This window comes from Thermobia domestica, chromosome 17 (genome assembly GCF_964235325.1).
Source record: "Thermobia domestica chromosome 17, izTheDome1.hap1.1, whole genome shotgun sequence".
Classification (NCBI taxonomy): Eukaryota; Metazoa; Arthropoda; class Insecta; order Zygentoma; family Lepismatidae; genus Thermobia; species Thermobia domestica.
In genome coordinates, this window is record NC_137470.1 from 133,884,892 (window position 1) to 133,900,882 (window position 15,991).

Consider the following 15,991-nt stretch of genomic DNA (forward strand, 5'->3'; position numbering starts at 1 on the left):
TAACATTTTAATAGTTGAATCATATGAATGATTATAATTATTTACAATTTGATCTAATACATTAATATAACGATAAGTATTCTTTGCAGTAAAATAACGATACAATCTTTCTATTAATGTACGTATAAAACGTTCTGCTAACGCTCATTTAATTTCGGAATGAACACTATAATGATTAATTTCATATCCTTTCAACAATTGTTTTACATGACGATTATAAAATTCACCACCTAAATCTGTTTGTACGTCACATAAGGGCAACTTAAATTTTCTTAAATGTTTGTTATTGCTTTTATCATTTCAGGTCCTTTCTTTGCTTTTAACGGAACACAATATACACAACGTGAAAAATATTAAAACAACATAATATATATTTATAATTATTATTATACTTTGCAATAATTTGCATATCTGCTAAATCCATTTGTAATGTTTCATTTGGTGCACTAACATAGTAGTTTCTACGTTCAAAACTTTACGAGCTGGTGCATGTAATGTGTAAGCATCTTGAGAAGCTAACCACTTTTTAATTTTTTAGATAAATTTGTTTTGCGTTGTAATGTTTGTATACTTGGTAAAGAATCGGGATTTGAATAATCATAATATATTTTTTGATAATTTTGTCATTTTACATACTATATTCTTTCCAATGTTTAAATAAATTAGCTACTACTGCAGGACTAGGTTATTTTCTTACTTTACGAACACGTTGTCTAGTACTACCACTATTTACTTTTGATGCTGTGTGCCAATATGTGTACCAATAAATTCTCTAGGAACATTAAGATCTAATAAATTTTTTAATTCATGAATACCTATAGGATTTCTTGAATATTTTCTTGTACGAACGACATCAGTTACTAAATATATAATATTAGAGCCTGGTATTTCCGTGAATACGTACTATAACAGACATATTGTACTGAATTTTCAGAACTTTTTAGCTGTTTTAATAATAGATCTGTTTTCCTACGAAGTGTTTTCGGTACTGATCGTAAAATGTCTGATACAAATGGTAAAATAGAAGTATTGTTAAATTGTTTGAAAGTTGATGATGATTTTTCTTCTTCTTCTTGAATGACAGGTAAAGTAATAGGTTTATGTGAAGATGAAGTATACTGTAAATAACGCTGCGAAGCTTGTTGATATAATTTGTACTTTTGTTGTACAATAAGATAATGACGTCTTAAAATGTAATTCAATTCTTCATCTAAAAGTGACTGATGTGAATCTATGGAATTAAGATTCGATTGAATTTCATGTACAGCATTTTCAGGAACTAAAATCATTTTACGTAATTCTGACATACTTCACGACCAAAAATACTACCTCCTACTGCTCCAACAAGTAGTCCCAAGATTAATGGTAGAAGCGCACAACCGTTTTGTAGTAACAACTTCTTTTTCTTCAATGCAGTACCCTTCTGAGATAGAGCACTAAGGTCTTTTTATGTCTACGTAAACTTTGCTTCTGACGAGAACTTAAAGGGAATCTTCCTTTTATTGTGTTTTTAGCTACTTCAGAAATTGTTCTTATAAGATCCGATGAAGCATTTTGTAAAATTGGTTTTCGTTTTGCATTCTTGCATTTGCACAGAGCATGGAGCGTGTTGCAGTGTTGTTTCACCTTCAACATATCGATGCTGACTAAACCAAAATTTTGTATCCATGTCTTTTACGTTAGAGTGCATAAACATGATTTCATTCACAGAAATATTTGTACGTATTCGCATTGCATCGTTTGCTTTTTGTGTTAAGTCATATAATAAAATTTATTTCTTCGAACACATTCACGATTTCTTTACTATACCGAGGCATAATCTGTCTTGCTAAATATGGTATTTGTAACTTATCACGTGGATTGTAAATACTATCGTACAATGTGCATTTAAACTAATATCACGTGCATGTTTTCCTTTTGGAAATAAATTTTGAATAATAAATATTACAGTCAACTTTTTATTATGTGCATACATTGTAAATAAATTAGCAATATCACCATTAGTTTCTGACATTAAATCATCAAGTATTAATAACGAACTTTCTTTAATTTCAAAATAATTCATGTCGAATATTCCCTCCATATATCGTATTTTTGGATTTACATCTAATTTTGGTATTATAGCACCAAAACACCAAACAATATCATTAAATTTTATACTAAACATTTGATCAGTAAACGATTTACAAAACAAGTTTTACAACCCCTTGAAGGACCAGCGATTAAAATAGTAGAGGGATGTTGAAACTTTAACATCTTGTAGTCAAACGAATGCATACAATATAGACTGCTTTATATACATACACTCTCACACTCACACATTGAACATCGAGCTTCCGTATGAAGCGATCCAACAAAAAATCACTTGCATATAAGATTAAAGCTTAAAATGACTAGTTTATATATTGTTTGCACAGCAAACGAAAATATAAGTAAGGTGAGCTTCTATAGGAAGCGTACCAACTAAAACTGAAACATCAAAGGATCCAAAAAAACAGAATAAATTAAAAATATATTAGGAATAAACAAAGAAAATTAAAAATAAATTAAAAATAAATTAAGAATAAATTTAAATATTTTACCAATCGACGAGTATTCGCGGGGTTCATAGCACGAACGAGACATTCATACAAGTCACACTCATTCGTGGGCCTATAAACATAAACGTGCACGTTTTCGTATAGGTTCATCGTCAGTCACGTCAAGTTCGTCAATACGTTTTCGTTTTTTGTTGACCTCACGGCGAGTCTTTGTCTCTCTACATCTAAAGATACGGAACCCTGGTCTACGCACTATGCTATTTGGGTTTTCTATTACTGTGGACTCTAATTGTCCAGACACTAATTTACAGAAACTCTCAAAGTTGATTTTCTGAGAGGTCCTATCATTTAATGTTATCCCTCTAATTTTGCAATATATGCCGAACATCCCCTTGGGCATTTGTTAGCCTCATTGCATAATTTTTAGAGCCTAAACCGATAAACGTTGTAAACTCCCAACCTTCTGGAATTTCATTTGTCAGATCATCCAAATAGTTTCCGATCGGTAACAAGGGTTCCTCATCTTTTTTCTGTAGGTACGTGATGCTGTCAGTGTCACAGTAGATTGCTCTGTCAGGTCCTAAAGTCGTCAGTAATTTGTAAAGTCTAAGTCTAGCCCTCAAGGTAATAAATGCGGCTAGTATCACATTGGAAAACTCTAACGGAACGTTTTCATTTTCAATGTCTCTGTACGTCAGAATGAGATGGTCATCATCAATTGGCACCACACTTTGAATTTCATACTTTGCCGTATTTAAATACCTAGGAAAGCTGACCTCATCACTACCGATTATACTCTGTGACATATCTGTGCGTTGCCCTAACTTTCCATACAATGAACTGAGGTATAGTTTCGCACATTCCCTCAATCCCGCTTTCATCCTAATATTGACATAATTTAATGATATGCCTTCATGGGCACCGATACATTTCTGTTTGTGTTCTTCAGTGATACAGCAAGCAGGAAAACCAGACGCTTCCTGCTTCATCTGAAGGAAGGAATTCACGTAGGTCCCGAACAGCCCACGTGAATTTTCCTCTTAGGATCTAAGAGTTCAAATTCTCATATCTCATGTATATCGATTATTTTGTGACATTTTTGAAGAGCAAGGTGTAACTCTGGAGTACAAAATGTTCCTGTGAGAGCATACTCAGCATCACTATGGGTACAATCGTTAGTATTCTCTTCTTGCATGCATGTGCGGCAAAGACCAAAGAGTAATCCACCTCCCGCAACGTATAGTAAGATTGGAAAACAGATGGCTTTTGAGGCAGCATGGTGTATTTTACTACACCGTTAATACGTCCCCCATCTGGAAAGTTCGGCCCGTGTAAATCTTAGGTAATTTTACCGGCATAGGTTTACGGGCCATCACCCATGGGTGTAGACTTGTTACATCGGCATAGGCAATTTTCTCATCACTTGCACAATTGACGTAGGAACGAAAGACCTCCGTGCTACTACCGTTGTAATAGTTCTTGGGAATAAGAAAATCCGGCAGATTAGTACAACGTTCTTGAACAAACCTTTGTACCTCCTTATCCGTCTTTATCTTATTGTCCCAAGAACATTCCCATTTTTCATATAGGTTTACACCTATAATTTTCAGGTACCTACGGCGCCGCATGGTTTGCTCCTATCGTTTCTCCATCGTATTGTACGAGTCTTGAGCGTCGTAAACGGCGTCACGGTTGAAAGGGTAACAAAGCATACAGACATGGAAAGAGCACCCTTAGGAGTCAAAGGCAGCGTTCAGTCCTAAGTGCCATCCATCGATCTTGTACCTACCAATATACTTTTCCCCACCTCTCCCAGCATGCTGGATTTCTATCCCTAATTGGTCTTCCATATACATAAGCCATTCTATAGCTTTCGTACTATACTTGGTCTTATGATGAAATCCCAACGCGGGAATGACGGGAGTAGTATTCTCCGGTAACTGCAAGGTACTATATGTCCCCATCGCAAGACTTGCAATGGTGGATGATGTGATGAAACATTGTAAGCCCTCCGTTTTCTCTTCGATGATATCGCTAAATTTCTAACGTCATTCTCACAATCAGCCAGCTTATCCTTCTGCAGGTTAAACTCCTCGCCACTTACTGCACGTTCTTGGTGCCAGGCTACCAGTGGTTTTCTTTCTTCCGCGTGAGGATCATAGTACTCAAGCGGAGGGTAGGGGCCGACATAATTTTTATTCTCTTCAGTATTAAACAAATGTGGGAGATCTCCTTTCTTTAAATTTTTCATAAGGCCTAAAGTTTTCGGTAATTTGGATAATTTCAAGCCGAGGAAAATGAAAGGGTCACGGAAGAAGATACGATTACCTACGCTGATATTAAAAATGTTCTGACCCTGGATAAGAACACTAGGTACAATATGCTGCTCTTCTCTTAGAGTTCTAAGACAGAAGAAACCATCGTAACGATCACCGTTATGGGCGATCGCTACTATCATCTGAAAGACAGGACGCTCTACTAACACATGGTTAATAAAATCCGTCATTGTCTTAAAACGAACGATTTTCAATATTGTCACATCGCGTTTTACAAGGCTCATCGATGCCTTTCCTTATACAGGTGTGGAAAACGTGATGACAACACACCAGTACAACTATGTGTTCCCTTTCACCGCGCTCATTCGGGGCCTTCAACATCGTCTCTACATCATAGGTGATGTATATAAACCTTTTCGTATGAACAGGTCGCTGTCTCTGAACCAAGCATGTATGGCTTGTATCATCATATGCACGACACGTTGAACAGAAATATTTACCACATATGTGATCAGATTTTCGTCCTCTCATATCAAAGATGACACCACAATCGATGCAGAGCTTTACATTATCACATACAGATCTAGTCGCATAATTACTCTTCACATCATTCTCAAAACACACACCTTCAGCAAACTCTCTATTCCATACATTGCACTTAATTTTGTTAGCAGTATAATCACGTTCGTGAGTATGTTCGTGAAAAGTACAACGAGTTTTACACATGTGTTCACGTGACCTTTCATCATAAGCTTCCAAACAATAATAACATTACTTCGGTCCCTTGAGGAAAGTTTTAATGTTACGAATGGGTTCGAAATGACCAATAGTGTTACCTCTTTGATAAGGGATAAATACCTTATTTTCTGCAGGTTCTCCCGGGTAACGTACTATATATCCCCGGTTATACTTTTCATGCTCGTCATAAACCACGATTTGATATTCCCCTTTCAAATATATTTGGAAAGTCAAGATCGGATAAGTCACAACCTCCCTTACTTTGAACATTAACACCTAACATCTCGCAGATAACTTCTGGTTTAAGAACCCATGTATCGCGATCATCTCTTTTTAAATTATACAAATCATGTTTTGTACCGTGGAGCTTTACTTGGCCCCATACTATGACCAGAGGTAGACAATAAATATTTTTATTTTCAATTCGAATTAATCGCCTTTCCAAATAATCTTGGTATTTTGAATATTTGTCAACGGCACTCGTAGTATTTCTTCCCTGGCCGTGCATGCTGTCGGCCATATGGAATCGGAACATTACTTCTTGCCCCATAAGGAACACCTCATTCGAATTTAGTACATGTTCGATTGAAGTAAGGACTGTTCTAGCAGAGAAATTGCCCTTTCTTCTCCACGGGACATACACTAGGTTGTTGTTGGTACTATTGCTACTGTCTATGTATCGGCCAAAGTAATCCGAGGGGCGTGAATTGGAGGTCACATGTTCCAACGTAAAATCAACTAAACTTTCGGTATAGGCCTCTTTGTTATTAATATTCCTTTCATCGCCCACAGTTCTGACGGCAATTTCATGGTCCGAAAGACGAAAGTTACGAAACCTTGTCTGCTTTCTCTTACAACTTCGAAATTACTATTTTTTGACTATACCCGCCATTAGTATTATCACTACTACTACCACTTGTACTACCACTATCAGGACTACTAGAACTACGATTTGTAATATTATTGTTCATGTTGCCATGTCAGACCATTGCTGGAACATTAGCATATGACGGGTCAGGCTGAGGAGTGAAAAACATTTGGTCCCCATAGTCTTAATTATCCTGTACACAGTGTTGAGGTGGATTGTATACAGGTTTTTCTCCCTGGACATGTTGCATGGGTATAACCACAGCGTTGTCCACATTTTGAAGCAAACTTCTCTTTTCTTCAACTGGTATTTCATCGGAATTTTGAGTGCCAATCCCATTTACTTCATCTAAGAAAGATAAATCTTCAATGACTAATTGATGTAAATTATTATGACTCAAATTATGATTTTCTTGAGAGGACATGACTATGGTATTATTTTGAGATGGGATTAAGCATGGTTCCAAAACAAACAGCGTGCCGAAATAAAAAAAAGTCCGATACATAGTGCTGGAGAAGCAGTGTATCATTAACTTCAAAGGCACAAAGGACGCGTAGCAGTGCATCGCATCTCTCCTTCCCCTGATGTCCCAGGCGCTGTAATTCCATTGTGCCTTTCAGGTACTGAAGACCCTCGGGTATTCGTTGAAACCGCTCACCAATTCCTGCAAATCAATTTCATCGACCATGTTGATTTCCTCGGGCGGGCAGAAGAGATCCATCTGAAAGAAATAAGACAAACAAAAACTATTTAGAGTTACGAAGTTCACTTTAATATATGATTAAATAAAAGAGAGAGTGACCATTCAATTATTTTCAACCTATAGTTAAATTATAATGATATGTAAAACAAAAATCAATCACTTATATTCATGCTATAGTTAAATAATGATATGTAAATAGAAAGTAATCTGTTTAATTTATGAAAGGGAATAAGTACATATTCCCTTTATATTTAGTTGTAAACTATTATTTTAAAATATTCACAAAAAAGACTCTCTCTGTTCATTAATAATGGCTAAAAAGCAACTCAAGCTCAATTAGAATTTGTATAATTTCTTTCTTTAAAAATCAGTAAGTATAAGAAATATAAAATACACACCTTTCAAGCTTTAGTTAATCTTTCACAAATCCACTAAAGCAAGAAGAAATGTCAACTCTCAGTCGTAGTAAGGCTGGTCGACAAGATGGTTGGCTCTGCTAATTGCCTTGGCACGGTTCAGCAACGCTTCAATGAATGTATTTTATGCTTTATTTAATTCTATTAAAAATCTATATAATTTAATTAAAATGCGCTTAGCAGAGCTCGTCCTTGATCTTGCACGTACGCTGCCGTGAAAAGAAATGATGCCCCCATACGCCAAATGCAAGTTATATCATGTCCTATCATGTATTGCGAGACCACTACTACCAGTGAAACCTAGCGGTAGAATTCTAAATTAGAGGTTAGTTGTGCGTTGAATGTTGTTCAGTGCAGACGCGTGTGTAATACTGTTCCGCATATTCCTATATATTTTATGGTAAATATAGTATATTTGTATTATATATGTTTTCAATAAAATTATAGCACATATTCACTACTTCGATCTTAATGTCATACACTAGTTAATACTAGCAAGAGCAAACATATCTCCCATGCGTTGTTTTCTCTCTCACTCATAAGATACAAATATTCTTTTTTTCAATAGTCCCAATACATATGTATGTATGCTCTGGTGATGTAAATATTCTGTTGAAGATGGGGGATCAATACAAGTGTAAGTAAACTTAACAAATAAGTTAAATTATTGGGTTGAATAAGGGGACATAAACCCAAGTTTTAAGTAACGCAATGAGTATTTAGTTGGGGATACTCTACCCACTTCATTTACGGTGCATGAAGCTCAGCCTTTCACTAACGGAATGAGTATTTAGTTAGGTGGGCCGTACCCACTTTATTTAAGGTGGATATCTCCTCTACCAGTATTGCTGCAAACGTTCATTTTGTAATCCTAATACCAAAAAATATGGAGTAAATGGTCTTTCGTAAAGCAAAAGTCTAGGGTATTTACTCTTAAACACGGGTAAACCCCCTCTCTCACTGCGAAAGGACCGTTCGCATTGGGGAAAACAAGTATAAAACAAGTACCGTTCAGTAATGGAAAAGTCGAGAGGGATTTACTCTTAAACACAAAGGGTATAGTCTCCTCTTCTCAGTGCGAAATGACCGTTCGCTTTGGAAAACCTGGTATAAAACAAATAGAGTTCAATAATGGTAAAGTCTAGGGGGATTTACTCTTAAACACAAGGAGTACACTCTCCGCTCCCACACTACACTGCATGGCTGCTCTTTTTTGCACACCTAAGAAGAAATTCTAGAACTAAACCTAAGAAGATTTCAGCGGCCTTATGCAAAGTTAAGTTAAAGTCTTACTAACACTATTATATGGGTAGAGTAACGGATGGTTATCAAAATTGCATTAATCAATATCAAAATTGTAAAGCAAAGGCTAATGTTTTACTCATGGTTTAGCGTGCAACACAATATTTCGTATTTCACTTTTACAGACTACGTTAGCGATCATTTACTTTTCTGTAGTTCCAATATTGATTTATTTTTTTCACTCGATACCTTGGAGTTAATCACACTCAAATCACCTAATTAGTTGTATTCTAAGATCTACACCTTCCTTAGTATAGAGCTAGTATGTGACAAGTCTGTGACTAACACGAGGTTAACATATTCTCTGTGAATACTCCCCCACATGTTTAAAATACGCAAGTTCATATTTCTTACATTTTTCAGATGCTTTATTCCCAATAGTTATCCAAAGACAAACCATATCTAACTTAAATTTCTCTCACTAAATTACAACCAATATGCAGAAGTTATGGAAAACATTTGGGTATTCATTACATTTCGCAAGATTTGCGATGGCTATGCTATTCTAAAGTAAATTCAAAGGGGAAGTCTACTGCACATTTCTATGATTAAAAATAAACGAAAGTAGTTCCTTTTTTCGAGTTTAACAGTGGGAAAGTGTCATAGATCGAGAGCGAAACCCTGTACATCTACGTAAACTCAAACACAAACTCAACGCAAAATTTGCCATAATTGTATCTATCTCGGAAAACTGCCCCACTGCAACTGAGAACTCTTTATATCTACATTTTTTAGTATGGGAACACATTTAAACATTTTTTGAATACTTAATACTGATTGATTTTTTAAATATTAAGGAATATATATCTATTATAATTTTTCTTTGCATTTCTTTTTGTTATGCGAGCAAGACAAAAGTCTACATTTCTGTTGAAGTTAATTATTTTACACTACAGTAAATAAAACAATATTTACTACAGATGATGTTGAGAAATATATTGGGTAGCTGTCTATTCCAAAATGTTCTGTCTGTATAAATTACTCATTTTCCAGAAAGACTTCCCAATTTGATTACAGATTCTCGACAAATCATTCAGACACAATGTATTTACATAGTATCTGCATTATATCTAAACAATATATTACAGACAGTCAAAAATATTGGGCGGTACACAATTCTGTTTAATCTCGCTTTCAGTTATAAAGATTCAGACAAATTCCACACTTGATTTCTGCCGTAAACTATAAACTCCATCTGTGGCAACTCTTAAGGGACGTCACAAACCATTTTTTCTTTAAATAAGACTAACACTAGTCAGATATTTTCCGTGTAAATAAGACGTTACCATGTTTAAAAAAGTATCATATAAAATTTTAGATTTTCACATATTTCTAGTTATAATAATAATAATAGTTTCGTCCTTCTATCTTTCTTGGTTAACTTGTCTACAAACGCTGCAAACATGTACTGTTCAAACAATATATAGTTGGGACTGCCTATAAAATAAAAAGAGACTTAAACATAGTGTTCAAACAATAATTTGGACAACCATAAAACAATTCATGAACAAATAAATATTCACAACATTGAAGGGGACCCACCGGTCTGGTACTGCCATCAACTAATCTTTTTTCAAAAAGAAAATATCTCGATCATTCGTGAGGGGCCCGTCCGTTCAGGGGGTAATTTTTCCCCGGTTTGGGAAACACGGAGGGCGCAATGGCTCAGGATTGGTTTCCCCGGTTTAAAACATAATGGCTCAGTGGTAGAGTTTTCTCCGGTGTTGGTGGACATTCTTTGTTCATTTCTACAATACGTTAATTATTTTCATAAGAAAGACAATATGTCCCAATTTTCTAGGAAGGGTTCGTGCTTCGACCCTTGTGCAAATCAATTAGCATTCTCATGACAAAAACTAGTGTTTTGCATTTTTGTATAAATTGTGATGGGCAGACACCGTGTGCGTGACTTTGCTAGGGGTCCCCTCCACTCTCAATACAAATATGTATATTTCAAAGCAATAATAATAAAATAATAATAATATAAAAACTTACTTGAATTTAATATCTTCTTTTCACAACCACAGAAAGCAGAAGAAAAAAGTTTTAGACTGCGCAATAGCCACAACTTAACCACGTCGCAAGACCAAACTTAGTTTGGAATTGGTGCAGTGGTTTTATATAAGATGTTTATTAACATAAGAGGTGGTGGGATAGAGGAGGAGAAAAAAGGTAAATGAATTTTCCTTTGTAACACCGCTTGAGTAAAGTCTTCAAAAGAGCGAAAGAATAGGATATTGCGTTTGCAAGCATCTTGTCAGATCAAAGAATGCATTTATTTCTCTCCTCCTATGGAGGTAGGTTGTCATTGAATCTCATTTTCTTCAAAGTATTATCGGTTATCAGACAGTTTCATACTGTGCGACAACTCTGTAGTCGCCAAATTTTGTTTTGTAGATCGTCTGTTTGTTTGAATTCGTACCAGTCTCCTCTCTTAAGAGGAGCCAAATTGTCGTATTTTAGTAACACATGGAGCCTCATGACACAGCCGAACTGATAACTACAAAGAAGTAGAAAATTCGTTAAGGCGGGGTCAACCATCAATTTTCATAGAAATTTGATTTAATGAGTTCTATGTTTTGAACGAAGGAATGAAACCCGATGTCAGGTTTGAAATTTATTGCCTTCATTTCGACATACATTTCAATAAGTCTTGTATTTTTGCCAAAAAGAAAAGAGCAACAATTTTTGTCTCTGAATACACAAAAGAGCAATCAAGCATTCAACAAGGGTTAATGTTGTCTGCAACACTGGTTATGGGCGCAAATTAGACATCCGAAAACAAATGCAAGAACCCAAGCGTTTATCCATCAGGTTATTGGCATGAGAGAAACAAATCCATTCACTCGTAGGGAGGCAGGGAAAGTAATCTACGCAGGTTGTTCGTCACCCAGCATAAAAAGAGAGGAGGGCGGGGAAATGGCTTGCTGGCAGAACTCGTCAAACAGTGGGGAAAAATAGCAATCATCCTTTCGCTACAAGAAATGTGTGCTCATTCAGTGGTAAAGAACAATATAGCTAGTCAATCATCGCGGGGGAAGGGAGGTGTTTATCTGCACAAACAAGAAACGATGAGTATTAATGGGGCAAAAGCAAGAGGGAAAATGAAATCTACCATTCACTCAAAACTAAAGGAAATGATGACAGCTAACCACATACCCTGGTTGAACAGTAATAGGTGTGGTTAAACTGGACTTGGATTGCCAATCACATTGCAAGGATGTTTGTGTAGCAGAGGAGAGAGGTGAACGGTGGTAAATGTATCATTCTTCCTGTACTGACAGTCGGGAGATGACAACTCAAGAGACCACAGGACTGTGTGCATCTGTTGGTAGGAGCGACTGACTCTCTCATTTCAGAAGCAAGCAAGAAGGAAAACGTAGTGCACTTCGCACCGGAAAAAAAATGAAAAATAAATAAATAAATATTCATTCCTTTCCTTCCCGTTCCCACATATTTTACTTCTATTTAGTTCTATTCTGTTAATATTTTCTATGTTACTGTAGCTGATCTTAAGACTTTGCGTGGTAAAACAAACCACCATTAAAATCATACTTTTAAAAACATTTTCAGAACATTTTCTTACAAGGGGTTCTTAATACGAAATCAGAGCTTATACAAACGATCCGTAAAAAGGAGAGAAATAATTTTAATGAAAACGAATTAAATTAAATTAACTGACATCATTTTAGTGGATCGAATTAAATATTTAAGTAGGATCATAATTAAATTAAGAGAAAAAAAAACTTTTGGGAGCTAGGAATCGCGTTTTAAACCATATACTGAAGTTCTAATAATCTGAAACATATTTTAAATTTTAATTTGATTATAATTTTTAAAATTTCGATTAAAGAATAGTGTAGGATCATGTTTCGACAAGAAAAAAGTTCATTCCACCTTCGAAAACCACCTCATCCTCTCCTATTGCCCAGGTAATAAATCTTCCTCCCCCAGGGCCCTACCCAAGGCCAGAGCGGCCCCAATGACAAAGAAGTCGTCAAGTAACAGCTGTAATAGACCCGCTGCTGTTCTATTATTGACGACTTATAGCGACAGGTCTACTCCCTATAACTTTTCTTATCGATTGCACTCTCTTGACTTTCTTCGGTGGTGAAATCAAATGGTGCCATTCCATACTCTATCGTTTTGTTTCAGGTTCATAATAATGGAACCAGCTTTTATCTCCAGTCACAATACCTTCATATCAAAATCTCTGAAGAAGGGTTTGGGCAATGGTTAGTCCCTGATGTCTGTGGCCTCGGTTAATAACCGTGGGACCCAACTTGCAAAATCTTCCGACAACCTAACCTGTGAATCATTTCTTGCACCGCACTATGTTCAACACCAAGTTTTGCAGCGATATCATTCACAGTGATAAGTTTTGCCCTCATCTCCCCTAATCAGCTCGTCAACCTTTACCTTGTTGCGTTTCTTTTAGCACTTCGAGAGTGCGCGCTGCGTAGCTGATGTTCGATAATCGGGTTTCCATCCTTAGAATGTTTCACCCATCTCCTAACACTGCTGGCATCCATGCACACATCACGGTGTCGAAACAAAACATTGCTGCAGGCCATTTTGGAAATCCTGCCTGTGGTTACGTGCTAGCAGAAAACAGCGTCAACGTCTGGAAAGAAATAAAGAAAGTAATGTCTGTAGATTGAGATGATATACTTGGTTTTAATTATAACTAAAGATAACGGTTGTGAAAACATGTTGCTTATAGAGTAATTATATAGTATGAGAAGTTTCAGCTGCTCTTCCGCTGAAACGTGGAGACCCTGGCACTACCACTCAAGTAAGTTGGGTACTACGAACTATTAAAAACAAGAACGAATCAAATCATTCAGAGCGCCTGAGTCTGATAGAATTAGCCAATGATGCACTTAGCTGCTGCCAGTAGCAGACGATACAGTTAGTTACAACTCTAGCAGATAGTGTCGCAGAATCACTTTCGTTGCAATGTGGGAAAAAGTTAATTCTCATTAGTTATATAGGAAGTATTTCATTAGGGTAATCAATGATGTTGCTCACGACTTTCAGTATGCTCCTCGTAATTGGCAGTTACTTTAAAAGAACACCAGATAACACATGTTCTATTAAATAGCATTGTTGTTGAAAACTTTATATCATTCAGTGTCAAACGTTATGACATACGTCTGTTGTACGTATCAACAAATCAAAACAATATTGCAGGACACTATAGTTAAAATTGCGGGGTCGGAACCAATTCAAAATAGAAAAACAAAGAAAAACACTCATGGGTTTTCAATTAAACTACGTATGAAACACATTTGGTCTAAAGTATCAGCAATAAAACATAATACAGAAATTAAAATTTAAAAGTTATGAGGTTATTGCCACTCTCCCGGGCTTCTTATCGGGTTACCTAACTTATGAAAACGTTTCAATAAAAATCAATTTTCACAATAATTGCAGAAATAATTGTTCAAGAATAGTACAAATTAAGTGAAGATAATAAATACAATAAATAACATGAACTGCAAGTTCTGTACATTCTTCCCAAAATATCATACTTGGACAAAATAAGCTCACAGGAAATGTTCAAAGGATCGTCCAGCATTTGCGATGCACATGCGAATGCGTACCGAGACATTGTTGACTGCTCTTAACACTTCATTTGGACTTAGTGCACAGTAGACATTACGGATCCTCTTCATCATGTTCTCTCTTGTAGTAGGAAGCTCTTGGTAAACCAGCTCCTTGACACGTCCCCAAAAGAAGAAATGAAGCGCAGTCAGGACCGAAGAACGAGCTGGCCAGGTAACCGGACCTCCTCTTCCGATCCACCTGTTAGGAAATAAACGTTCAACAATTTGTCTGGTGACTCTTGCAAAATGAGTAAGGCGACCGTCTTGTTGTAGCCACATCATTTCACGAATTGCTAGTGGGACATCTTCCAAGAACTCGCAAAGAACATGTGACAAAAAATTAGTGTACTCTACCCCTGTCAAAATACCTTCGAAGAAATAGGGACCGATTTATTGGGACAATTAAAACACCTGGGTGTCAGAAGAGTCGGGAGGTTGCACACCTACAGAGACGTATTCAGGACGCCTGTGATAGCATCACCACCGCTGTATTTTTACGTGTTCAGGAGGCCTGGATTAAGAAACTCAGGGGCAACATGTGGAACACATCCTGTAGGTGGGACGTTGGGGCGTCGTGACTTTGGAACGGGACATGATAATGCATTTCTGCTTGAGGGACAGCATTCCCCTGAAAAAAAGTGTTAATTGATGTGTTACGTGAATGTCTTCTCATTTGAAAATGTTAACCTGGATCCAAGATGGCCATCATTCATCACGCATGCATCAATCGGTAGCTCCTTTACCCAAGCCCGCCCTCCGCTAGTAAAAAATTTGCTTTAATCATGTTTGTTTCTAAAATAATTCAAAATTATATGGACCACCCTGTACATTTCTAGCAATTTAACTTCCAAACGAAAAACCTGCATCCTTACAGTTATACTTTTCACTACTAGAGGGCATACGCTTTGAAACGTGATACGGCAATGTTGTTTGAATTTTAGTACAGTACTAATAGGGACGAACTTGGACTTAAACAGCATCGGAAATGTTACTATTCATCTCAAAGAACCCGAGACTATGGACTCTACGCTAAAAACCAGTCCTTTTCGATTACTCTCTCTAGGTGTGTTAGGGGTTCTTACCGCTATTGGAGGTTGAACTTGAGGTTAAAGTTCATCGAACTGCTAGCAATCAACTTAGCAACCCCGAAAACTATGTGGGAGGAAACGGGAGTACCCTGAGGCAAGCCACAGACATGATATTCCCACCACAAACTTACTTGTCCTGGGGTCGAACAAGGGACCCCACGCACCAGAGGTAAGTGTTCTACCAATCAGCCACCTTGGCCCCTATACTACTTATTAGATCTAAGGATATCACAGAACAAGTTTCGTACTAGCAGTGGCGGATCCAGGAGGTGATCGGGGCGTTCTCCCCCCCCCCAGAAGAGGAAAGTTTTTTTTATTTTATATATAAATAAAACCCATCCCAGAGTTTGGAGCTCTTAAAAGTAGCTCTAAGTAGCAGTATTACAACCCCCCCCCCCCAGAAGTCCGTCTTGGATCCGCCCCTACGTACTAGTGTATTTATCACCAATAT